At 40.1% G+C, this 27,622-nt stretch overlaps 1 protein-coding gene across 1 annotated transcript in view; it reads left to right on the top strand.

The window, feature by feature from the left end:
- The first annotated feature begins 454 nt into the window (after positions 1-454).
- sox5 (SRY-box transcription factor 5) overlaps positions 455-27,622 on the top strand; it is a 162,825-nt gene continuing 135,657 nt past the window's right edge. Inside the window, exons 1-5 of the mRNA XM_056748660.1 lie at positions 455-532; positions 645-780; positions 2,303-2,391; positions 2,532-2,700; positions 25,833-25,903. The gene's annotated coding sequence lies outside the window, so the exon portion shown is untranslated. The remainder of the gene's footprint in view (positions 533-644; positions 781-2,302; positions 2,392-2,531; positions 2,701-25,832; positions 25,904-27,622) is intronic.

Here is a 27,622-nt window from a genome sequence, read left to right as displayed (position 1 = left end):
CAAACAAATAGACAACAAATCATGTAGAGTCAGTCGTAACCCCTGCGCGTAACTGGACAGGTGAATTCAGAAAAAAACAGCGCACGAGCGAGGCCAGCTACTGCACGAGCTGACTCAGAAACCAGAGTTTAAAGGGTCTCGCTCTGAACATCTGTGCATCACGCTGACATCGCTCGTGCAAAAAGGTATAAGACATTTAGCCCACATCGTGACATTATTTTGGGAACGATTACAGGGGTTTACCCATAACTTGACATTTCGGAAGCGCTCGCGCTGCGTATGCGCTGCTTGGACACCTAGAGGACTCGAGCTTGTTAGATCCGTTAAAAGGCTTTAATAAAGAATAAAAAAGTGAACGAGCAATGAAACTAATGTTCTGACGCTACAAACCGCCTGCATAGCTCGCGACGCGCCAGGTAAAGCGCGCGCACATGTACAAACTGCGTTGAACTGCATATAACGCATCAGCCAGACCCAGCGTGTTGGATTTAAATGGTCCAGTTTTGACACATTTGCTTTGCGCGGCGCTAAGGTAACCTGCTTGGCTCAGAGCCTGAGCACGAAACAAATTGACTTCTCCTCCCCCAAGTCTTTTGCCTTTTGTAATTTGCTCTGGCGTTGTTGTTTTGTGTTGTGTTGACCAGCACTGGGATTTCACCTCGTCCTTGAGAGACCAGCGCAAATCAACCCAAATAAAACATCCCGACCCCCTTTCACCTCTCCCGGCGCGGAGGGACGTTTTCCTTCGAGACACGTGGACGAAACCTGGCACAGCTTTAGGTGAGTGGTTTGAGATGGCATTGAACTTTATGTAGCCTAGCTGTGATGCGAGTGCGTGTTTTCGGGATCGGAGCGCAGCGATTGTTGACCGCAGTTAACCGGCAGCAAATGACAGTGTCGGATGGGGTTTAAACTCCGCGATCTCTCCCTCTCACGCACCTCGCTTTGCGATCTTTTCTCATTGCATAGTCATAGTAATCCAGAAGGGATTAGAGCGCGTTACGATCCAATGAACAGCATCCAGAAGTCCTGCCCTCGACCACAGCAGAACCCAATCCAAATTCGGACAATCTATCTAGTTTGAACTGTATTATAGTTTGCTTTGTGTAAATGTATTATGCTTTTGTTTAGAATGTCAACAGATGAAGCTGGAATATGAGCACTTAATCATGATTTGCCCAAACATAATTTTCTTCGAGGCTCTTGAAGAATAGAGTACATTATCAGGGTTGACATTTAAATGAGAGACGAGTATTCTTGGAAATTAACTTTATGAAGTTCATCATTCAATCGACGTTGTAATCTGACAAAACAAATCAGATGCTTTTATTTCTTCCTCACACTGCATGGGTTGCGGATGGAACGGCACATTGATTTACGCATTGATAAAATGCAACAACAAAATAAAATTTTAGACATCAGTGGATCGTGTTGTGTGAAGCTTTATTGCATTTACAATTGAGGGGAAACCGAGGTTTTTAAATATTAGGATGCATTTAACTGCTGTAACACAAATGATAGTAAACCTAACTTTGAAGTACAGCTTTTGAGATACATGCACAAGAATTTTACTATTTATGAAGGCAGAGAAGTCATTTGTTTGAGTAACTTTGACATTACTCTGTTGTTTTAACATTTTGGTGATACATTTTATTGTTCACAGATTCATAAATGTTGAGATAAAGTAGTCAATTAACTTGTGGTTATGTCATTTTTTTATATTGGAAAAAAGGAAGTGAGGGAAATGAGGGTTCGTAAAGAAGAGAAAAAGAAATCCGATAGCCTCACAACATGCAAGTTTTGTTCAAATGAATTCAGTTTCTCGAGTGTCATGCTTTTACGTGAGCTCACATTAAACCTGTCGAGGCTTTTCCTTTCCTAGCAAACAATTTAACATGTTAAGTTTTGGTTACCACCCACATACCATAAGGTGTGTCCAGCATCATAATTATGTCATAATTCTCATAATTAAAAAAATCTTGTCTCTGCCATTAACAGTAAGAGCCAGACTTATTTTCTCACTTTGTTTTGAATTGAATCATTTGTGAGGATTTCTTCTTGAAAGCTATACATCCAGACATCTGATCCTGAATGCATTCTTTTGATACCAGATTTCCAATATAAACTCTCATTGAAAAATAAAAACCCTTGTCGAAAATATCAGGCAGTAATAGTTATTTTAGGCAGTGTCGGTCTTCCTATCTCCACACAGAATCAGGGATTGGTTTCCGATTGCAGGGAGGGAGAGAGAAATCACTGTGCATGGTCTCTCTTTGCTCACTCGTTTACTTTCTTCATTCAGATGGATAAATCCACATGACTCTTCGGATTCATCTTATAACAGCCTCAGTGAATATACCACACCACCACGAGAGGAACACATCAGCCCAGGTACAGTCCACAGTCAAACTTAGCAACAACAAAAAATCTGTGGCTGCAGTGACTCAGCGTCATGTGACTGAAAAGTGCTTCCTTGGGGGAACTAAAGTAGTCAACGTCCCAGGAATTTATTCTCTGTTTTGTTTTGACAGATGCATCACCAGCTTAATTTTATTAGGCAGAATATGGGCATAAGAGAGGCTGGTTTGGAGGTTTAAAAAGCTCAACGATCCTCCTCTGGAACAGCTCAGAACACTTCTCGCCCACCCCATCTAGACTGTTGTCCGTTTGAACCGTGTGTTGATCACAGGACAGGAAACGGTAAACAAATTCTTCAACATGTGGCGGCCTGTTAGAGCATACTTTTCCATCTCAATTTCTTTCTCTCTTGCTCACTGTTAATCTCTCTTCATTGTGCGCTGGTTAAAGAAGAGCTCGTGCCACCCCTCTCTCTCTTTTTCTCCCTCTTTCCAGCAAGCCAGCAGGAAGATAGTGCTAGCAGATCTTGGACTACACTGAATAGCATTTGCCAAGACATATGAATTATAAGGCTAATGGGCTTAAAAGGCTTGTCTCAACATTGTCTCTACTTAACCGTTGAGAAGCTGGCGTACGGAACGGCAGAAATAGATCAGGAACCAAAATACCCCAATTTTGAGGTCGGGATTAGAGCGGATGAAAGACACTAAGTTTCTTAAGAAACCATAAAATATTCAATTGTTGGCAAATTGAGAGATTTCTCTCCCCGCTGCTTTCTCCTGGCGAGCCGGCTGCCAAGAGCATTGTGATTATGTTTTGACATACCAGTGTGATTCTCCACATTACCACCGAATCTGGGACAGGTCGTCATTATCATGAGAAAAAACGAGAACGCAGTGACTGAGTTTCTAGGCTCGGATCGTGCAGGCGGTCCAGCCGCAAAGCACCGGCCATGTGTTTGAGTCGCCGCTCGGGTGGTTCATTCGCGCAGATGTGCGTGACCCCTATGCACGCGCTGCCTGGCCCAGTTCAGCTCAATCGGGTTTCTGGTTGTACAATCGCACATCTGTGCCATGTGCGTATTGGTTTGTGAATCTTGCTGAGCTCTTTATAGTCCTGTCCAGCGTTTGAGTTTAGTTAGATGGGATCTGAGCGCCATTCCTGGCAGTTCCAGTGTGGTCGGTCATCTCCCACTTACTCTCCACTGCTCTCTCTCTCTCTCAACCTTTTCGTGTTATTTGTTCTATTTTGTGGCACATAATATACATAAATTGACAATGTGGGAAAAAGTGTTGAATATGATCAGTACTGTATATGTTTGTTGTTTATAAAGAGATGTCCTTGATGCAATTGTCAACGTCATGACATCAAATAAGTAGTTTACGTATGCGTCGTATTAATATTATCTTGGTTGATCCTATCTCATTAATGTTTAAGTGTTTGTCACACATTTGTCTACGGTAAATGTTAACTTGGAAAACAATTTTGGACGTCAAAATGGATGGCTCTGATTTTATGAATATCCTGTAAAAACAAAAAAAAGTGAGGACTTTTGGTCTTAGATTTGCCCCAAGTGATGTTAGGAGCACAATGTTCATAGTTGTTTTAGTTTAATACCTTTACGAAAAGAAACTTGGAGGGAATTTTAAAATTATTTCAATATTTAACCTGTTGACATTCATCGTAGAACATAAAAGAAGATATTTAGAAAAACGTTGGTAACCTATGCCAACACCAGCCCCCATTGTATAGACGCAAAACCACTGTGATATTTCTCAAAATCTCTTTCACGTTCCACAGGAGTCATACTGGTTTTGAATGCAAAAAGTGAATGAATTAAATATTTATTTTTAGGTGAACATAGGATGCTCGTGGTTTACATGAAGCTTGCCGTCTTTAATTTTTAAGAAGAGTTTAGTGGCGGCCGTCATTATTATCTGCACACCTCACAATGCATTGATGCTACTGTTGCAATGTGCCCGCATTTTACATTTTGGACTCTGTTTGCACTTTAATTAAACGTTGACGAACTTTGATCGTATCACCTGAAACCAGTGTTGAGACCAGGTGTAAATGGGATTTTTTATTTGAGCTTCCCCGAACAATTGTGGATCATCATCTGACGGGTCATTAAAAGTAAACCACAAGGTCTTTGTGAAGCAGTATGTGTTGGAGGATGAAAGCTAGCTTCTCTTAAAATTTTTATGATGGGCAGTGTTGGGTGACAATGGTACTCTCTTCACACACAAACACTTGAAAGGTCCTCTGTTAAAAGTGGATGTGTGTGAGGGCTGGGTTGCCTTGACACTTTCATCAATCAAGGATAAATGAGAGTGCACGCTTTTATCGCAATGAATAATAATGACAAGCATTTGTCATTTGAAAGCTACAAGCAAATGTTTCTGAATGTGTGTTGAGTTGACGCTACCTTGGTGCTCTCCAATACAACCTTTTCAATATTTAAGGAAGACGTTGTTAAACTAATTGAAATAATCATCTATTTATTTTACCTCCGTTTTGCTGTCCGATTTGCAACACTTTTGAGGGTGTGAGTTTTCCGAATGGCAGCTCACGTTATTGTATCTTTTCAGTCAACTCGCAACTCGCAGAGTAACCCAACTATTTAATTTGGGAAAATTAGTACCTTCCTGCCGACCCCGTCTTTCATCGTTTGCGGTGGTGCATGTTTAAGTCAGTTCCTCGGCTTATTTTCCTAATTGGTGGTCTATACTTGCTCAACACCGATTGCCTTTGATCATCTCAGATCATTACGTTTACCTCATTAATTTGCTCGATGCATTTCCCCCCTCCCCTTCGCCGTCGAATTTAGGGGCCCGTGTAAAAATTGGATTAATAATACATTTTACGAGCCAGGAGAAAAGTCTGATCCCTTTGTGGTGTCTCTACATCTCCCTTGTCTTTCTTCTTACCCGCTGATTGTGTTTCCCCAGTGTGAAAGACACAAGCCAAACAATGCTTGATGAAAGGACATTCTCTCCGTTTGTTGCTGTTGACCTGAATCTAGTCTGAAAAGAAGCCACGGACGGGGCGGAGAGGCGAGGAACGAAGATAGGGAGAAACAGCATTGTCCTGTTTGGTTTGAAAAGTGAACAATCACTGAGAAACTTGCTGATTAGATCCCAAGTGCTTGTGGGATCTTCTGAGGTTCACATTTACATTTGATTTACATTTATGCATTTGGCAGACTCTTTTATCCTAAGCAACCTGGACTACATAAAAGGTATACATCTGATGTCTGTTTCAAACTCATGTGTTCTGTTAACGCAATGGTCTAGCATAATTTTGAGCTATACTGTATCTGTGTCCACTGAGAAAAACATGTTCTATGTTCGTCTTCTTCTGGTTTTTGTTAGGGATATGTCACAATGGTAAACCAGTTGTCAAGCAACCAATTCAAACTCTCTCTAGCTGAATTAAAATACAATAATAGACCTTGGAAATACATGCGTTCGGGAATAAGCAAAGCTTTACAGGACCGAATACCTAAAGGGGTAGTTCACTTAAAAATGAAAATTATGTTTTTATTCAGTCACCCTCTTGTCCTTTCAAACCTGTATGAGTTCTGCAGAACACAAAAGTAGATATTATTAGAAAGAATGATGGTTACCAAACAACAGCGGTTCCCGTTTACTTCTATTGTATAGACACAAAACTAATGCAAGTCAATGGGCACTACTAATGTTCGGTTACCAACATTCTTCAAAATATCTTCTTTTGTGTGCTGCAGAGGAAAGGAAGTCATACAGGTTCAAATGATCAGAGGGGGTGTAAATAATGACAGGGTCTTTTTTGGATGAAATATTCCATCAACTAATGTTGTTTTCAGGCTAACTAATGTTAAACAGTCCATTCACAGTTTAAATCAATTGCGTTTGGGCAAATTACGTGCCAAAAAAATTGTCTTCCCGTTTATCTTCCACCACTTCTCTGTGTCTCATGTATTTTAACTCCTAATTTTTGTCATTTTTACCTTCACTTAGCCATCTTCCTTCCTTTGTTTCTCCCTTCGAAACGTGAAGTGCATCCGCCTCCCACACTTGCACCTTTAAACGCCTCGGGCCTAAGACTTTTGACAGAGATACATGTAGACTTTAAAAGCAACGAATTCATCATATTTATTGTCTCTCTGCCAAATAGGGCGCAAGTAATCCACTCCAATTAGGTGTTTGTGGCATGAAAATTGGATTTGCTCTCTCATATTCCAGAACACCATTGTTTAATCTGAATTCCTCAGATGACAAGAAACCGACATGCCAGGATGATTTTACACAGCCATCTGCATATAGGACTGTAGGTAAATATAGATCTGTATCACTTTATGTTTTTAACAATATTGAAGCTGCTATTGTTCTCCCCGTGTGGTCGTATAAATATCGATATCGACTGGATCTCACGAGGCACGAAACTAGTGTCTCAGTCGGCGCACAATGGCTTGTCTTTGTCAAGGCGTTTATTGTTTTCAAGAACGGCGCAGGCAAACAAATATAGTCGTGAGGCATCTATTGAGCAGATTGCGGCGCACATGATTTAGTCTCAAGGCTTTGGGCTTTTATGTCCACATGATTGTGTGTGTCTTCATATTGTTTGGTTTTAGACGTGTCCCATTATCATATAGATAACTGAACATTGTTACTTGGATATGAGAAGGCGCGGCTGATGTAATGTCATCTGAGTGCTCGCGCATGTGTGTGAGTGCGTGTGCTTGCGCGCGAGCATGAGAGCAACATTGTTGAATTATTTCCTTGTTTTTATGGTTCCGTCTTACCGCTTTATGGCAAGATTGGAGATCACAGAAACAGGAAAAAATGCTATGGATTTTCGCATCCAATAAATCAATGACCTACTTAGTTTTTTTGAGAAACCTTGCTTATTTTTCACATGCCCGTAGGGGTCGTTGGGTTTGTTTTGCTTGTTTGTGGACGTGTTTTTTGGTGAGTGTGTGTGTGGCATTGTTCACGTCTCGAGTGAGTGACTCTGATCTATATGCTTGCAGCGGTGGAGCTTGGGGTCAGATAGCAGGTGTCCTCTGACCACTGACCTGAGATCTAGTAGATTTAAAGGGTTTAGGTCAAGGTGTGTATCTGAGATGCTGATCTTAGATCGGCGTTAAAGGATGATTGACAGTCTCGCAAGTAGCTGCCTCCCCCTCCAACCACTACAGTTTTGCTCTCTGAACCCAGTGCATTAAAAATGTCAATAATATCAAAGATATTTTTTCTTGAAAGCTGTGCTGTCAGATGTATGTGTCACGAATGATCATTTTCATGCAGGAACACTTACCCCATCTGCGATTGGTTGATAGATAGTCCCGCCCCAAACTCACGCCGTTGGCTCAGTCAGTGTTGCTTTGTTGGTAAGGTTGGGCCGCTCAAACAGAGCATTTTTTTTTATATTCTTACATGTAAAGGATGGCACACCTTAGTTTAGTAGGGTCATGCTTTTGTGTTAAAGTGGAATTGTGAAGCCTCTTTGATAAATTTACACTCGTATGTGCTTATGGAGCACATTTTGTAGTGATTCGAAGTAGTTTGATCATATATTCTTACAGCTGATATTGTTAAGCCTGAAGTATTCGCCAACACACATACGTGTGCGTGTTGTACATGCTCTTTGTCTATGGCTTCATCCTGCCCGTGTGTGTGCGAGCAGCGCTGCCTGAGAGTGTTCCTCTGATCTTCCCCGTACGTTCTCTCACTTTCAACATCTTCCCTTTCTTATGGAAAAGAGCCAATTAGAGTTGTGTCTGTTTGTTTAAAACAAATGGCTTTTAATTAGTCTGATCAAAACCTTACTTCTGTAGGCCCCAGGATCCACTTTGTAGTTTGCCTCTAGATCGCAGATGGTTTTGATGCCGGCTTATAGAACAGATAGACAATCTGATGGGTTTAATGAATGCACTTACATTTGTCTGCTTGAACCTGTTTTTATTCCCTCGTTCTCTTTTGTTGTATTGTTACTGCCCCCCGACGGGCTTTTTTATTTTCAGAAAGGCCAATGCTTATCCCAACCGGTGTCCTGCAGCTGGGGTTTGTGGGTAAATGCTAATGTGACCTCATCCTCAGGTGGTGCCTGTGGGTCTTATGTTCCTAATAGGATACGTTCACGTTACACCCAGATAAATGTATAAGGGGCATTTTAAAGAAAAGGCTCTCCGTCTTCAAAGTTGGCTTCTCCACATGATATATATTTTATATTTTTCCATATTTGTGATATGCAGTTTTTTAAAACGGATTGTTCTCCCCAAAAGGAAAATTCGGTTATCATTTGCTCGCATTATTGTCATTTCAAACCTGTATGACTTTCTTTGTTCTGCAGATATTTTGAAAAATGTCATTAACGGCACCCATTCCCTTGCATTGGTTTTGTTTCCATAGAAGTGAATGGGTACTGCCGCTGTTTGGCTACCAACTTTCTTCAAAATATCTTCTTTTGTGTTCTGCATTAGAATGAAAGTCATACAGGTTTGAAATGAGGGTGAGTAAATGATGACAGAATTTTCATTTCTGCGTGAACTATCCCTTCGAGAGTGCTATCAAAGAGGACACGGTGTATTGAATGAATTCACATGGGGCAGAACGAACGAAAAGCTTGGTTTTTGCTAAACAAAAACACCAAAAACACAGTCAAAGCATATAAAACGATGCGTTTTCAAAATGTTTTAAGATTAATATGGACATAACCATATTCCTCCTTGTCCTTTAGAGACTTCATGCAGACATAATACAGGCTTTCATCAAAGGGCGTTTGGGCCAAGGGCGAATCTGCTGCTCTGAGGCCACTGTCAAAGGAACCTTATCTATTATGAGAGAGTCTTTATCTTATGCATTTTCTCTAGTGCCCTCTGTACTGTGCGAGTTGAACAAAAGAGCTCTTTGCTTGAGAAAGTGAATTTATTTCTGACATTGTGGTCACTGAACTTAACCCACTATGAATTAAGTTTCCCCTCCGTTGTGCTCGAGGGATGTCCTCTGTGTTATATCCGGACTCATCACCAAGTTGGTTGTCTAGTATTTGGACTGTGTTTGATGTTTCATGTTTAGACTAGTTGATGGTTCAGTGTATTGAGATAATCAGCATTGTCCAATGTTGGCGTTGGCTTGGTCTATCAATTTAAAGTGTCGCATCTTGCATGAGTTTTAATTACTTAAGGGTATTTCCGGACGAAATTTGTAGAGTTGGACTCGGGAATGGGTCTGTGCATTTTTTATCCATTTTAAAAATGAACCAATCAAAATACGGCAAGCATGGCATGTCTTCAGAAGTAAGTTTGGATCAAACCGACATTGTTTACCGGGTGCAAACAGGAGGCACCTAATCAGTCTTCTTGCTCGGGTCAAACCCAACTTCTAATTGACACGCCGTGTACGCAACAAGTACCCCAGACAGGTCACACTGACAGCTGTCAGTACGAAGTCGGATGCGCGGTTCTCCTCGTTACCTTAGGTCCAAAATAAAGGCATGTTTATCGCTCTACCAACGCTGCTTACCTACACCCTCCCTCTCTCTCTCCCTCACCATCCCCACTCTTCTCTCACTGCAATTGGATGCAGTGGGATTTCTTGTACACTGAAGGAAGTTTGACATGCATTTCTTCAAAGTAAGACGCACTTTCCTCAGCGTGAGTTTGGGCCTGAGGGTCTAGTACCCTGGAGCTGGACTTTCACACCTCTTCTCTCCGAGTCTGTTCTGGCAAGTTGGTCTTTTGTAGCCCACCAGAAGATCGACGTGACTCTTGTTTTGTAATGCCGGCGTATGTTTCGTTTGTCTGATGGACCACTTATAAATTAGGCAAATTGAAATGGAGACAGCCATTTACAAGCCGCTGCTTTCCTGTCATGTGTGATTTATTTTACAAGATTGACCCGACCCAGTGATCTCTTTATGCCCAGGAGACGAATACATTGAACAATCAGAATGTTTGATAACATTCTCTTACAAGCTTTATGAATATTTCATGGATTTTGACCCTTCATGTGGATTTTGATGTGAAACACAAAGAAAAAACTGTGAGAAGAAAAGAACATGCCTTTTTTGCCTCCGTGTGAGAGGGGAATACACGCTCCATTCTGCAGTTCCTTAGAGCTCATGGTTTACATCAGTATTTTCCAACTTTTTTTTTTGTTTGTATGATGTGTCCCCCCTGAGTTCCCTCTTATTGACACCAGATCAGAAATGTGTTCCTTTTAACTTTTAAGAAGTATAAAATGTTACTTAAGAGTCAAATCCATCATTTTGAAAGTTAAATACAAGTCTCAAAGACGACTTCTATGGCAGGTCATTGGTAAAATACTTGTTGAATATTCTACATTTAATTGTTAAAGATTGTCATATGAAAATAAAAAGAGAAAGTGTGGGAAAAATTATATATAATTTTTAATATAAAATAAATTATATTAATATATATAATGTATAATATATAGTTGAAGGTTTGCATTGAGATACGTGTTTGTATTTCATTTTTGTTTGAATGAGCTTTGACCGATTCATAATCTGCACATGTTGGTGTACAAACTGCATTACATTAATATTGTTGTCTGAGCTTTGAGGCATGTGATCAGACCGGAAAAAGAAGAACAGACTGTTGTATTGTTGTGAAGGAGCGCGTGCTAAAAATAAATTTAGAAATAAAAATGTGTCTTTGCACACATTTCGCCTCGGGAGTCATCCACACAAGATTAGAAACTTTCCTTTTAACGCTCTTTTCTTTAGAAAAACGTAACATCATTACATTTAAATACTTATTTTAATATCCAGACTTTTTGAGATGGGTTTAACAAAGCTTAAATAGCCCCTGTGGTTTTTGTGTGTGCTAGCTTCAGGATTTCTCAGGGTATGTGTGTTTGTCTTCCCTCCGGATCTCGCCTTAGTCATCATGCAGCATGCGTCTCCCGGGTCATCGAGTGTCTAATCGCAATATACATGCCCTCCGGTACAAGGTGCTGTAAATGGGCGTGCGGCTAGTATCTGGCGACGGATCCTGACCGCTGCGTGTATCTGACCTGTGTGTTAATACAGGCAGCACTTAATGCAGTCCTGCAGTTTACCTCCATTTCCACATAATTTGATTTGGCCCCTAAATGTCACTTCCATTGCATTGATTAAACCTCAGGGCTGCCACCGAGCTGGCCGGGGAAGGTTAAGGAAACCGGATGGAAGCTGTCAGAAGAGCTCTGCCATCCCATCAATAGAGATGCGCAGTCGCACACACGCATACACAGATTTATTACACTACATTAGTGAAGACATCTCATAGACTTCCGTTGTCTCCGTCGTGTCACCCCACCAACCTGAGGATATCAGATTTAAAACACTTTATTAGGAAGCAAATAAGTGTTTCCAATAGGTTTGACTGTATTTGTACATATCCCAGCATGCTTTGCATAGGAATAACACAGTGCAAGGGACTCGGATTGTGACAAAGCGGGAAAACACAGCCAAGATACCTCACCACCTACAAACTGTACAGAAACAACATTTAACACATTAGCCTTCAATTAATTACGTATTGAAGACTCATTTATGAGAAATCAATTACTCATTAGGGAAACCTCATTAAGGGGAAACGCTTCTGTCATCCACATTAGCTTTTAGGGGGACGCATGTGGCGTTTGCGTGTTATTTATTAGCTGGAAGGGTCCAGGTACAGCAGCGTATTGTAACGCTGACGGATGGAGCCGTTGCGAGAACCTTTCCGTTGCTCTTGCTAACCTGTGTGGTGTAGTGACAGAATTAGAGCAGTCTAACTTAGGCTCTTGTTCTCCCGGATCACTGAAATTTCGCCTAATTTATAGTTCACTGTAATCCGGCGGACGAGCATGTTGTTCGAGCAGCAGGCGAATCTGCCCTATATAAGGTGTTGAATGCGTTTTTGTGCGACTGATGAGCCGAACCAGAGCTTTGGATAAAACCATAGTTTCCTCACACACGTGTGTGTACACACATTGTCTCTCTCTCATACACAAGCATAGCGGAGCTCTTGGACAGAACTATAATTCTCATCCTTTCTCTCTCCGCCTCACGGCTTGATGTCATTGCATATTTTGCCTTTGGATACTTACTGTATCTTTTGCATCAAACCTATGGTGATTTCCAGGAAACAGACATTTCGATTGTTTACTAATGCTTACCTTACACTGGAAATATAAAAGACATAGGTCTTACGGATATACATATATTATGTAATGTCATACAAAAATGCTTGTATTTGTCAGAATGAGCACAACTCTGAACTGAAATATGTGCATGAATTAATTTTGTTTGATCGACAGGCTGCTTTTAAGGCGACTTGGAGTTCGTTCAAGGTTTTTTCAAAATATGACCATGTTTTCTCAGCATAATGTGAAAATTCAAAGAGCTATGCGTGATTCAGGGATACATCTGAAATCTGAGAGCTAACAGAATGTAACGTGGCCATTGTCACAAATGTGTACATTTGGTTAGTAACCGTACAACGAAACGTTTCTTCATTTAATATTTTAAAACTTTATTGTAAGGTTGAAATAAAAGACATTAATGTGGTCTCGAATTTGGACCCCGCTGTCTGACCAGTATCGACAATAATAAATGTTTTTGAACTCTATTACTTTGCTCTTTCCTTGGACCCAACATCTGTAAGCCCCTCAGGACTGACTTGTGATTACCTACTAAAAACATGATGGGTTAACACGAAACACGCAATCCTTTACTGTTCAGACTTAACCGTTTCTGCATGGATCAGATTTGGTCTCGGGGTCAGCAATATGCTGCTCACGGCTGAGTCCTATGATCATACAAGAAAGCATTAATACAGCATCTTTACATCTCCACCTTTGTCTCATACAGTTTGTGTAAAACATAAGTCTGAACATCAAGGCTGTGTGAATGATGCTTCTGGACTGAAAGCGGCATTTGTGAATTTGGGGATTGCGGTTAAACAAATAATCCCTATTAAGTTCAAAGTCTTTCTAAATGCATATGCTGCCACTTTATTTCTATTGAAACACGAAAGAAAATGTTTAAAGGTGTCATATGACACGGCTAATGCGAATATTATCGTTTGTTTTAGATGTAAGGGAATGTGTATACACAATTTAAGGTTTTAAAAAGCTGTATTTTCCACATACCGTGCATGTTTGTATCCTCTTTGCCCCGCCTCTCTGAAACGTGCAGATTTTTTATGAAGTTCATCGCTATGAAAAGCGAGGTGTGCTACGATTGGCCAGTTAACCAGCACGTTGTGATTGGTGGACACTGCAAGCGTGTGACAGAAATGTAACGCCTCTTTCCATATTTGGAACATCCAAAGCAGTTGTACAGACATGTACGCCCACCTTACTTGCTCATACATTTGGGCGTACCGCGAACTGACATGGATTTGTGGCAGGCAGACATTTCAGGACATTTAGATAAAATGCATCTTTTGTTTCCGACACTTTCATTTTTGCAATTTTACGTGTCTAATACATGCATGGGCAACTTGTAACACACCAAAGACACAAAAACACGTGTTGACCCCTTTAAGAATCTTCATGCATAATTCAACTGTGCACTTACTTAGTTCAAATTAAAAAAAGCCCAATTTAAAATAATTAAAAGGATCTTTGTGGTTCACATAATAAAGTCATACAGGTTAGGAATGACATGAGTGAAAGTACGACAGATTTTTTTGGGTGAACTACTTTTTAAAAAGAACGCACAAACTGTAAGTTAACCATCGTGTTTTCAGCATAAGGTCTCGCTGTCTCGTTGACACAAACATTGCGAACAGCTGCTTTACAGGACAAAGACAGAGTTGTGCCTTTAAAGGAGCGGAGTTAAATATTTCATTTTCTCCGTTGCCTGTCTGAGCCAGTTGCTTAGGCCGCTAAAGAGGCAAAGTAACACAAGCTGACAGCAGCAGTCAGTGTAATGCTCTGTAGAAAGACGAACAACAGCCTTTTACATAAACACCGTCTCCTGTTCAGTCAGAAGACATTCACATTAGTGTTACTGTGCCCCTGGAACGTAAACACTAGATCCGCTGTCTAACCTGAATCACGTCCCATCCGTACACACGCTCGCACAACTTTCGTGTGCAGGATTTTTCAACAGCATCCTAGTGCTGATTTCTGAAGGGGCTGGAAGGGAGCAATATCACTGGTTCGCGATTTCCCCCTTAACTGAAGTTGGTTGTGTTTTGGAGCTGGACTTCACTTTTTTTGTAAACAAAGTGCTCATGTTTTTCTTGTATGTGCAAACAAGGTGTCACGTTTGTTAACATAGATTGGTTTATTTGATAACGTTTGTTACAACAAGAGAATGTATTCAATATAAGGAAAACGTTGACAACACTGGAAAAATAAACAAATAGACATATGGTATCTAAAGGAGAAGTTCACGCAAAATAGAAATCCTTTCATTGTCTACTTGTCTTCATGTCATTTAAAACCTAAAGAACATATTTGGACGCAAAACACATAGACATTTCTCGCAATATCTTCTTTTGTGTTCCAAATATCATATAGAGGTTTCGAATGACATGAGGGTGAATATATGAAGACAGAATTTTCCTTTAACGGTCAACTCTTTAAATGCCTTTTCTCATTCGTCAAAATGAAATAAAAGATGCCCAGGAGTCTCCACCTACTGCTGTCTATCAGGGCTTACAGAGCAAAGAAATCTGAAAACACGTTTATACTGAACAGAATCGTAAGATCCGAACACCGTAATGAATCGGAACTACCGTTCCACACACACACACACAAACTCCAAATGACGGCGCCATGGCGAGCCGATGGGGAAAAATGTTACGATTGAAAATGATGAGTTGAATAGAAGGAAAGTGGAAAATATAGCGAGGGAAAGAAAGAAAAGGAGCGCATTTCTTCTCCACCCATTCTCTTGTTTGCTTCTCAGTGTGTAAATGGCCGGGGGGGGAAATTGAGGGGGTAGAAACGCTCCTCTCTTGTTAAACTGCTGGCAGATGACAGAAAAATTAGAGGCATTTTGCTCTTGACAGGTTGTTGTGTTTCTTTTCTGCTTCAAATGGTTTGTGTCAGTTTGTTTTCAGTCAAGCTGTCTTTCCCTCCAAATGCACGCGGCGCACAGGTTTTTGTTCCGTTGGGGAAAAGGATCTGATATATCTAATGCCTTTCAGTCTGAAAAGAACAGTGGAGGGAAACGCAGTGGCTGCTGTGTGTCTGCTAATTACAGTGGCAGACTTTGATTACTTGTTTGAAAACACTTTTCAAACACGCGTAATGATAACAATTAGTTAGTGCTACGTTTTTTTCCTCGGCGCGCACGCCACCTCTCTCGTTCTTCTCGTCTTGACAGCGTATCTGGAATGTTCTTGCGCGAACATTTGGATTCGGACGCGTATGTTGACGATAGCGTAGTGTAAGCGACGTCTGCTGTGTAAGAGAGTGTGTGTAGCGGATGTCTTACTGTATTTCAGGAGTGTGTGTTTGATGCTAATAGGAAGGAGATGACGGAGGCTGAGTGGGAAAATCTGGAGAGCAGCATTTTGTTTTCTGAGAAACGTGTCATTTAGTTTGATGTTTACCCTCTCATGAAATTCTTTAAGACACAATGATCTTATTTAGTGATTCTCAAACTGGGGGCCCGAAGTTGGATCTTGGGGGAGCCACAGATTTTGGGGCGTTTTAAGAAATATAGACATTTATCACATATTTTATGCAATCAAACATGAGAAAAATAAGACCACCAGCTAAAATAATTTATGTTCCAGCATTGTATAACTGAATATGTTTTCTGTTCAATTCAAATTTTTTTGTTCAAGATTATTGCTATTTGGGGGGCTGCACCGTACACAAGGGGTTCTTACAACGAAAAAGATTGAGAACCACTGATCTAAGCTATGGTATTCGCATTCATTTTACTTTCACTCAACAATATATGTTGAGGAACTTAAAAATAACTGATAAGGGAGAAATCGGGAAATGTTAAAATGATGAAGCATTAAGAAGGTGATACAGAATTTATATTTGCCGTAGTAAAGAGAATTTTGAACTTCCAGTGTTTTATAAAAGCAAGACTGGATATGGTTTCAGAGCCTCTCTCTCCATCCATGAATTCTGAGAATGCTAACGTTTCGTGACAGGAAACTTTCCATTTGTACCGGATAGGCCTTGCTCATGATTTGATTATTTCTGCCTGGTTTGTGCATTCCCTCACTCATCCGGGGACGCGGCCTGACAAAGGGTAGGGGGTCTTCATTTGATTTATTTGATTACTTTGAGTGCTTTGTTTTATTGCTGAGGCGGGCAGAGATTTAAGAGGCATGGTCAATATTAACAGTTCAAAAATAACAAAACCTTTATATGTAATCCATATAACTAAAGTGGATTAATACACATCTTTTTTTATTGTGTTATATGATGCTTATATATTTTTCATTTGAATATCTAGATTTTCTTGTTTTTACATTTGGAATAGAGGAGGAAAGAAAATGTGCTTGTGAACGGCAAAAGTAATGGACCTCCCCATTTAGTCCCAGATATCACTTTTGGCCACTTCTTTAAAGGTTTTTTCTTACATTTCTTACACAATAGTTATGCAAGTAATGTAAAATGAGCTTAACAAACAATAGAATTTTTTGTCTCTTCAACCACCACTGGCATGAAGTATTTTAGCGATGAACAACATTCACCTCTCTTTTTGAAACAAAGCATACCAAGAATACATTTTTACTAAGCCTTGCACAATATCAGATTTCCTACACTTACAATATTATCGCAATGTTTATAGAATTTTATTTTAGAAGAATAATAATATGGTTCATTTCTATAGTGCCTTTGCCAGACTCAAGGACGCATTGCAATGATTGTGTGTTGAATTGGTATCCCTTGTAAAGTTACAACTTAAAGAGCATTTGGACATGAATCAAGAAGTCACAAAAATAATGCTACATGTAAAGGTATGCAAAAAATAAATAAATAAACAGTACATAAAGAGGTCAAACGGAAAAAGGCCAAATAGACGATGCATATGGTAGTATTCATGGAAATGATTTTGCAGGGGCCTAAAGGAAACATTTTTCTTTTCACGAATTCAGAAAATAGCCCAGATGTACCACAACCGCCACCACATTAACAGCCGAACACTGTGCACGCTTAGAGTAACAGTCACGGCCTTGCATATACACACTTCTAAAAGCAGCGTGTCAATAACGACAACTGTCATCCGACTTCCTGTTTTATGGGTCAGTGTTGTTGTTGTTTTCCCAATGTCAGTGAAGACAAAGAGATCATACCGTCGCCAGCTGTTCCTAATATCTCTGTGCTACACATACACCTCATTTTAGCTCCACATACGTTACACCTGGATTAGCTCTCTGTTTCCCAGGATCAAATGCATCCATCGCTTTACCTGATTATTCTCTCTCTTCCTCTCTCATTCTCTCTCTTTCATTATCTAATATGGAGCATAATCCTCTTGTGGAATTAATCTGCTTTAACGAGTGTTTGTTACCATGCCGAGATGGAATTAAAATGAGTCTCGGTAAGAGGAGGGGTCCGTGTTGAAATGTTTGTTCTTGTCCTGCCTTTATTCCCCAGCGACAAACACAAGAGACACCTGCCCAGGCGCCAGATCAAATAAAGCAATCAGAATGGGTGAGATTCAATATGGATAGCAGATGCATTCGTGGGACAGTGTAGTATATATTATGGAAGTGTAGCGTACTTAAATAAAGTGCATTTTTTTACCTAGGTACAACAGACCGTAGGTTCTGTTGATCGCAAACAGCGTGAATCCACAAAAGGATCAGTTCTCTGCTTGTTTGGGTTGGACCTGGATTGGTCTATATAGCATTTCAGACTCTTCGAGAGTCGCTCACAATTTAAAGAAAAGAAATCCATAGACCCTCTTTCTTTTTGATTCTCTCAAGCGTCTCAAAAAGTCAGTTACCTAAAGCTATTGACGTCACGGCGTCAGAAATATTCACCTCAAAAGGTTTTGATTTCAGGCACAAAGAGGAGGCGCTGGTATTGATCAGAGACGCTGTCCGTCTGTTCTTTTCTCTATCAGGGACCGAAGAGCCGGAGACTCTATAAAGGGACTCAGACAGAGTGGGCGGGGCATCCCAGCAGGTAAAAGGACCCACTGCAGGTCACAACCATAGACGACATATCTGCTGGCTATTTTTGAAGGGACCATTGTACTTGATTTATGTTCAGAAACCACAGGCAAACAAGCAGAGACGTATATACATACGCGTTTCCCACCTGGATGCAGTTTTGTTGATGTTGTTTAAACACCATGTTAAAATGCCACAGCTGTTTTTCTCAAAAACTGTCAGCTGGTCAATACAAAGAAGATAATTCAAGGTTTACTAATCTTTTTGAAAATGTAGCCCAGGATTTCGACGAACCCTGACACGATTACTGTTGCAAACCATCCCACAGTGTATTAGTCCCATGTTACGGTGCCAGGTGTGTAAAGAGAGACTACATTAGATCTTGCACGGTCGCTCTTTATTGTGCAAATTCAATATGGTCCTATATTTTTATTATCGGATGACATTTTGATCTGACTTGACCCTGTCATGTCACTTCAGATGGCTTGCATCAGCACATGCACTGCCTGGAATTAGCGTTTTAGGGTACATAAGATCAGAAAAGTCAATTCGGGTGATATTTCTCTGTTTTTCCTCGTTCCTCGAGTCATTTGGAAGCTTTTATCTCATTAGGACATTAAACACAACATCTGCTTAATTTCAGCACAATAAGCGTCATTGTAAAAACTTCCTGTAGAAAAGTGAATGCCGCATTCCGGACGTGTTTTTGTTTGCTTTTGCAGTCTTCACGAGTTTCTGATCTTCTAGTTCCCTTTTCGGCATGTTAGTTGAGAGCTACATACTGCAGATGTTAGTAAGATATGACCAATCTTTGTCAGGGAAATACAGTTTGGAATGTCATTTTTATCACCATTAAGCACACAATGATACTGAACAAAGTGAATAGCCGTAAAAATTTCATTTGTTTATAAGGAAAAAAACAAAACTGAAGTCCTGTCACAAATGTGTATCATGTGTTGGATGTTCTTTATAGGCAAGTAACACCCAGATCCTTGTGCGGAATATTTTCTTACAGGGTAAGGTTTGACATAATTAATCTGTTTTAGTCACTAATATTTTGCTTTATATGAAAAAGGACCGAAAGAGAGGAGACGGCGAGAAGATCAAGGGAGGGAAGGAAACCGAGACGATGGGGCTGAGCGAGAGAAAGAAAATAAAGTTGGTAGTACAAGAGAAACAGCCGGGGATGTTGGGGATGGCTATGTAAACGACAGAGGAAGTGAAATATGTACGGGGATAAAGATCTTGACAGCCATGATTAATGCAGACATGAGGAAGGTTGCAGCTTCAATTTAATCTAGCTTGTCACAGGGACGCTATTTTGAAGTGTTTAAGATTTCTGTCAGCCTGTCACTCCGCTCGACGACATCTGAAACGACAGATGAACAGGTGGAACAAGTAACACAAGTGATATTACAATCACACATGCTCAATGTTTGATCATTATGAATGTTCTCTTGGAATCAAAATTTGTGGCCTTTCCCCGTTTTCAGCCGTTGATCTACAACACGCATACAGTTTTTTCTTTACACTTGTGCTTAGAAAGTACAGGTGAAAGGGAATGACGTGTGCCAAGGCAAGAGTATCACTATCGCTCAAAGCTTTTCAGAAGATGTGAATGATAATTTAAATTAGTTTCGGTATCACACAGTAACTATTACGGTAAGCCCCATTTACTTTTACAATTTGCTTTTAATCTCAATGGACTCAAGTGTTTCAAAGGGACAATGCACCCAAACATTTAAATTCTGTCATCATTTACTCACCCTTGAGTTGTGTAAAAAAAATGTTTTTATGAAAACCGAAAGATGAAACAGTTCTTGGCCACCATTGACTTCCATTTCAACGGTAGTCAAAAGTGCCCCAGAACTGTTCAAGTAACACCCAGATTCCTACTTACTTCACAATATCTTAAAGAAATATTTTCTTACTATGGTAATCAATTGTGCCCATGAATTGTTTGGTTACAAGCATTTTTCCGAATATATTTCTCTGTGTTTAACAGAACAAAGAAATTTATACAGATTGTTAAGTAAATGATGACGAAATTTAAATTTTTGGGGTAACTGTTCCTTTAAGAAGTCATAATGTCCGAGAACCTTTTGAGAACTTTTATTTGAGTGAGTCTGGGATGTTTTTTCTCAATAAGGCCGTACTGCTGAACATCCCTTATATCACTCAATGTAGAGGAGTTCACCGAAGGACTGGTGCACAAACAGAGCAACAGGAAGCGAAGTGTGTGGCAAGAGATTTGTAAGATCTCTTTTTTTTCTTCTTCCACTGCGTAATAGTGAGCCTTCGTAAATTTGAGAGAAGGGGAAATTTATTAAGACTTTATCAAAGTGTTGCATTAGGAACGTTATTATTGGTGTGAAGATGACAATCAGATACTGGTGTGTCTGTCAGGTTCGAGTGACTAATACAACCTCCCCACCATCCTCCCATACCAGAGACTAAACATCATCACCGTGTAGGAAGGAACGGCATGCTGCTCAATTACATGATCCCTCGTTTACATCACGGTAGATAAATATTTACCCCTGCATTGTGGCCCGCCTTGTGATTAGCCACCTCCCTTCGCACAGAACTGGGACCACCTTGGTGAACAATAGCTCTTTCATGGGCACTGTGTCATTCTTTCTTCCCCTCGTGAACCTCCTGCCCCTGGGAGCGGGGAGGAAGTGGCCCTTGTGGCCTCAGACTGGATGAAGTACTCAGAGAATGCTCAGGTAATTGAACCCTGAAGGTTTTGGCTCCACTGACCATCTTGCCTGCGGTTTTCAGGATATATTGTGACCTGTGTGTTTTAATCTATGTGTATTCTCTGCAGATGGCAAAATTGAATCGTTTTTTGGGGCAAAAATGACACGGAAGGCTAAAATTGCACCAAATAGATTTTTTTAATCATTGACCTCCTTACAAATCCTCAGATTTCCGAGTTTGCTGTTTTTCATAAATTGAAAAAACACAATACATTTTAAGTGATTCATACGGTGTTGACAAGCATTTTTGAATACTTTATATGTGCAAAACCCAGTGACAAACACAAACGGTGACTAATAAATAGAAGAGGCAAAAAATACAATCACAAAATATGGAAATACAAGATTTCGTAAGGACGCCAGCAAAATGTAACTTTTCATATATTGTGTTTTTGTACTCTTTTATTCATAGTTTTCATAAATTTGTTTTATATCAATATATCGCTGGCGTCCTTCTGAACCCTTGGATGTCCAAATTCGCTGTTTAAAACAATAATAAAAAACATTGTACTTTTTAAATGATTAAATACTGCATGATCAAGGTTTACGAGCACATTTAATGCTTTTTATTTGTTAGATATGAGCAAAATCTAGTGACTAATAATAATGATTTATGGAGAATAAAAATCACAAAATATGGAGGTACGAGTTTTCAGAAGGACGGCAGCAAAATGTAAATAAAATCTTACAAAGACTCATTCTCTTTGGCATTACATGCACCGGTGAATCATGCACAATGAGATCCCGAGTATTTTAAAAAAAGTAAATGAGGTCAATTTTAATTTCACGTAGACTTTAAGCCTGAAGACCCAGAGCAGGTTGAAGCCGACTGAGGGACAGATGTCTGGTAAATCCGCCCATCTTGATTCCACCGAGTTTCATTAACAGATGTTTCAGGGCTATTATTGCATTAGAGCTGAAATGAATAGGCAGATGTGTGTGTGCATTATTAGCGGAGCTGAATTGTGCTGGTCTTATGATCACAGTGATTATAGAGAGCTGAAGCGGAGCGCAACCGCAGGCTGGTAATCCTCTTCTTTCCCTAAATAAGCCCCTCTGTCATCCGCTATGTCTGATACAAATGCTTTTACAATCCCCCATTCTACTCTTTAATTCTCTCTCTCGCTCTCTCTCTCTCTCTCGGTATGATGTTAGCCGGGCACTTTATCAGAGCCATTGTGTTTATCTGATCCTATTAAACACTAGAGGGGCAGAGGAACACAGGAGCTGTGCTTTCTCATCTGCTTTACCACTCATGTCGGTCTGCGTGAGACCATAACAATGTCAGTGTGATCATTTCAAAGATCCTGACCTGTCAAACACAACTGTTTTGTGGAGATGTGCCTAGGGTTAATAATCTTGCGAACGTTTCGTTTTTAGATCTGGTTCCCTCTTTTTAAAACATGCTAACTGAATGATTGTCATTTGTCCGAACAAACGAATTCCACAAGTGAATCATTCATACTGAATTATTCTGATTCAACAAATAAAACAAACGTTTCTTAATACATTTTTATTTCATTTTCAAAAGTGCCTAATTAACTATTAATGGAAACAGATTCATAAAGATGAATCCGATTCGGAGAACAGATTTCTTACCATTTGCACCTCTAGCTGCGTGTTTCTGCTCTCTCTGACATTGAGATCTCAGTGACACGCAGGTAAAAGCGGGACAGACAGCTTCCAGGTGTTTCCTCTGATGAACAGGTGTGTGTGCATGTGCGTGTGTCTGCACGTTTTCGCATTCACTCTCCCTGCCACTCCCATCAACGTGCGCGCACACCACTGCAACCCACATCCACGGCTGCTTCAGTCATCAAAATTTTAATTATTTTAAAACCAAAGCCACTAAATGCCCCTCTAAACCCTTAATCGCCACGCTGCCGCTAATTCAATAATACCCCCGTGGCTTTCTGGTGATGCCCGCATTGTTTTGGCTCTGCCCAGGTGATGGTGGCTTATTCAGGGATCCTGGCGTCGTCTCCGGGGCACGGTGCCCTGTTACCGGTGCCCATTGTGGATCTATTGTGTGCCTATTGTGGCAATCCTGAGAGAGCCGGAGGAAAACAAAGGCACCGGCTCTGCTGAGTGCCCGCGCTGATTTCGCATGCACCTGGCATCGCCACAGACGCGGGACATTATTAATTGCTAATACATATTTATGTGGCACAAATTTGCCATTTGTTTATGCATAAAATTATCAATAGACACAGGGCGCTTAGCCAGAGAAAACGGTGACCTTTTTAAACAGGAATGAATAGAGCCCAGTTTGCTGGTTAAGACTTTGTGCACTTTGCGGAGTGCGTGTTTGCTTTGTCGAGAGTGTGCCTTTGTGAATTAAGGGTGTGTGTCGAAGTGATTGTGTTGCGTGCACGTCTTTGATCTCGTTTGTGTGTCTGTGTGAAGTTTATATGATAGTGAGAGAGAGTCCACTAATGAGTGAAAGCGAAAATGACTGGCAGACACCAAAGCACTGTGGTTTTATTACTGTGGCAGTCACAGATTTTCTCTTAAATGTTTAGTCGTACAAGTTTAGCGTAAAATTGTGATATTGATATTGGAAACGTTTAAAAAAAAGAAAGGATGGTCTTCGGTCACGGAAAAAATTACACCACGATGGCAGAGAGTTGTGGGCGGTTGCAGGATGATGCTGTGCTGTTGTAAGCTTGTTTTGGGTGGTTGCTAGTGTGTTAGTTGTTGGTTGATATGCGTTGTTTAGCATCCTAAGTCAAAATATCTCACTTCCAATCATCTGTGATATTCAGGTTTCTAGATACACTGCAAAAAATTACTTTCTTCCTTGACTTTTTTTCTTGTTTTTCAGTGAAAATGTCTAAACATTCTTAAATCAAGATGCATTTTCTTGATGAGTAAATTGACCTAAGAAAATAAGTCTTGTTTTTAGTAAAAAAAATATGAAATTTCAGTGAATTTGTGCTTAAAACAAGCAAAAATATCTGCCAATGGGGTTAGAAAAATATTGAATTGAGTGACTAAGAAAAAGGTAAACCTTAATTCAAGATTATTTTTCTTACCCCATTGGCTTTATTCACTTCTGAAAAAACTTACCAGTCCTCTCCATTCAAAATTTTGCATTTGAGTTATATGCATTGACTTGCAGTGAACGTTTTGAACATTTTACATTTTGTAAAAAACATTAATAGAAACTACTGATGGAAAAAATTAAGACCCTTTAAAACTGAATTTACTACAGTATTTATAATGTGTTTCAGTAAAATTATCATTTTTTAGTTCTGTGAACTATTAACAAGTCTAACGAATTTCAAATCAAAATATTGTTTCTATTTGCATTTATTTGCAGTATCTAGAGAAACGGGTCAAAATAACAGAAAAGATGCTCTGTATTTTTTCAGACTTCAAATACCGCAAAGAAAACAAGTTCATGTTTACTTTTAAGCGGTATAACAGTAATATTTGTACATGTATTAAAAAAAAAAATGTTATAACCTCAGATTTTATCTCAGTTTTCATGTGTCTTGACTTACTGTCAGTCTTTCACATTGCTGTAGGATGACTTTGTCAATCCTGAGGTTTTATTTTGTTGATTTTAACAGACACTAGACTGTAATGGCCGCAATAAATCTAGAAATGTGCAATGGTCTTCCAATTTTAGATTCAGCTCTGTATAATACCTCAATTGAGCTAATTGAAATTTTTGATGTTGGAAATGGAAAATTCTGAGTTGGGCTGTGAAATTCAGTGTTTTCAAATGCACATATGTAAGAGCATTATTAACAGTGGTGAATACCTTCGAAAAAAAAGCAGTATTCGAAAGGACATCAACTGTGTGAGGGTTGTAAGTTACATGTTATTGTGATTTGCTACTAGTTGAGAAGCTGATACGCATCACCCAGCTCAGCTTGACCCAGTGGCCACACACACTCAATAAGGAATACATTAGTCCCATTTCAAGTGACTCTTCCCCTTTCTCTGCAAACACATTTACTTTCTATTAAAGCCTGATCTGCTGAGCCGGCAGCCAAGTTACTGCCAGAGTTTATTACCATAAAGATTAAAACAGAGCTCTTAACACGCTGACGCATTCAGCCCCCTCCCAAACACACAGGCGGGCACACACGCATAGTCTTCTTTCCCACCTGTTGAAAGGGTCTCTGTGGATCTGATTGGGTCTGTATCTGTACAGATGTTCAATTTTAAAAATATGTAAAGGGATAGTTGTCCCAATAAGGAGATTATAATGTGCGTGATGTTCTTTGATTTTTTTAGAATGCTTTTATCTATCTAGACAATAGCACTGGATGGTGTCCAGGGGCTTTTAATCTCCAAAAAAGAGAAAAGTCACCATAAAATAGTTTTGATCAGATTTGTGCTATACAAGATATACAGTATAACACCGTACGTCAGCATTCTTTTACAATAAAATTGTTGTCTGATTATCTTAACTTTTAAAAAATCTTGCCTGACTGCTGTAGTCACCATTCACTGTATGGATTACAGCAGCATATACGTCTGCTGTAAATCCAATTCCCTTTTTGTATGGAATTCCATATGTGAAAGTATGTCATACAGCACACGATAAAGTAAGGGTACATGATGACCGTTTTTATTTATAAGTGTACTGTTCCTTTAATTTCTGCTTTTCTCATCCTCAGGGTTCAGCTGATCGCCGATGGGTTTGCGGTCTGAAGACGAGCGGCACTCATCTTTATCACACCCTTTGTAGGTCAGTTCCTATTTTTACTCTATTCTTTCCCCGTTTCGTCCAAGGACACCCCATTGTTGTTGCCCAGCATGAGCCAAGTCTGTCGTATTGGTAAACAAATCAATTACTGCTTTACAATGGCTGCGATGTGCTCATCAAAGTCACATTATTGCTCTGCGCCGTATTGTTGTCATCATGACACCTCTAATCACGGCTATCACAGGCTAGTTGTTTCCATGGCTACACGTAACACTCAGCCAATGAATCGGCCCATCCCAACCCAGCAGAGCAGACATCAGCCAATTGAAGGGCCCTGAGAGTGAATTGAGGGCCCAGACCGGACCTTCACCTTCAGGAAAGAGAGCAAGTGAGAAAAATTCTGGATGGCATTTTCCCAAAGGGGCTGCGAGGGAGATGGGCTGATGAAACAGATACAGAAGGGTCACAGTTATTAGGACAAAAAGAGAGAGAAAGAGAGAGAGGGTGCACAAGGCCAGCTGGAGGGCCAGGCTGTGTGCTTTGTGTGTTTGAGGCAACAATGCAGGGCAGCTGAGAATTGCCCCATGACTGTCTCTCTGAGAGCAGCATGTACCCTGTCCACACACATACACAAACACACGCACGGGTCACTGCAGAGCTACTCAGCTGCCGATGCAGTCAACTGGAAACAGCCACACTCCAAAAATCTGATTGTTTTTTTTTCTCTTTCTGTCAAATACACTCAAGTGCATGCTTCACAGACCTCCATATTAAATGACATATGGGTTTGCTGTTGACACTGTCCAGGAAAGATAGCCAAGCTTGAAGAAATCACAAGAGCGTGTGTGTTCACGTCACTCTCTAGATGTATAAGGTTTTCTTCATCAGTCATTTTTGTTGTGGTTTTGCATGACTGTTTTCCAGTGCTTTTTTTGAGCTGCGCACTGTTGAGATGAGTGCGACTAGTTTTGACTTCTATCTCTTTTCTACTCTTTCTATCCTTAAAAAAAAGTTATTTTGTAGACTGTGGCAGGCTTTAGTTTCCATTGTTTGCCTCATTTGTAAGTCGTTTTGGATAAAAGCGTATGCTAAATGAATAAATGTAAATGAGATCATACTGAAATGATCAAGGCCAAATCGCCAAACACACAACAGGTATCATTGATGTGTGAATGTAAAAAATGAAACACAATAATCTCAAAATTAGATTTTGATAAATGTATTGTGGACAAGTGAGAATGTACTATGCATTCAAAAATGACATGTACTATGCATTCAAAAATACATCAAAATTGATTTCTCACGATATGGCTTATTAAGTGAACCTGTATTTTTTCTTTAACACTGTTGTGCACTGTTGTTCTGGACTACGTTTTTGGAACGCAATCTACATGTGCTTGCCTGACCTATGACCCTTCTTCCTCTCATTGCGCGTCGAAAGGAAGTTCCGCCCGCGGTTAGCCCACACAGACAGGAAATCATGTAGTGCAGCGGGAAGTTGTAGGGCTGTAAAGTTGTTTTAGATGTTGCGACCTTGTTGACCTACGCTCATGATGCAACGTCCTCTTTTCCTTTATTGGAAAACGCAGCTGAACAAGTGCGCACGTGTTTATCTGCAAAGCAAAGCTACTGTCTAAAGTCCTCTTTTAATAACATTGGGTTTGTATGCAACCACTTGTTTAACTCGAAGACCACACCTGCGTGTACTCCAAACACCAGAGCTACCACAGGCTGATGGCTACAGGACGCTTGACTTCCTAT

Source organism: Triplophysa dalaica, chromosome 5 (genome assembly GCF_015846415.1).
Source record: "Triplophysa dalaica isolate WHDGS20190420 chromosome 5, ASM1584641v1, whole genome shotgun sequence".
Classification (NCBI taxonomy): domain Eukaryota; kingdom Metazoa; phylum Chordata; class Actinopteri; order Cypriniformes; family Nemacheilidae; genus Triplophysa; species Triplophysa dalaica.
The sequence above is the reverse complement of the archived record's forward strand: the minus strand, read 5'-3'. Positions and strand labels throughout refer to the sequence as shown.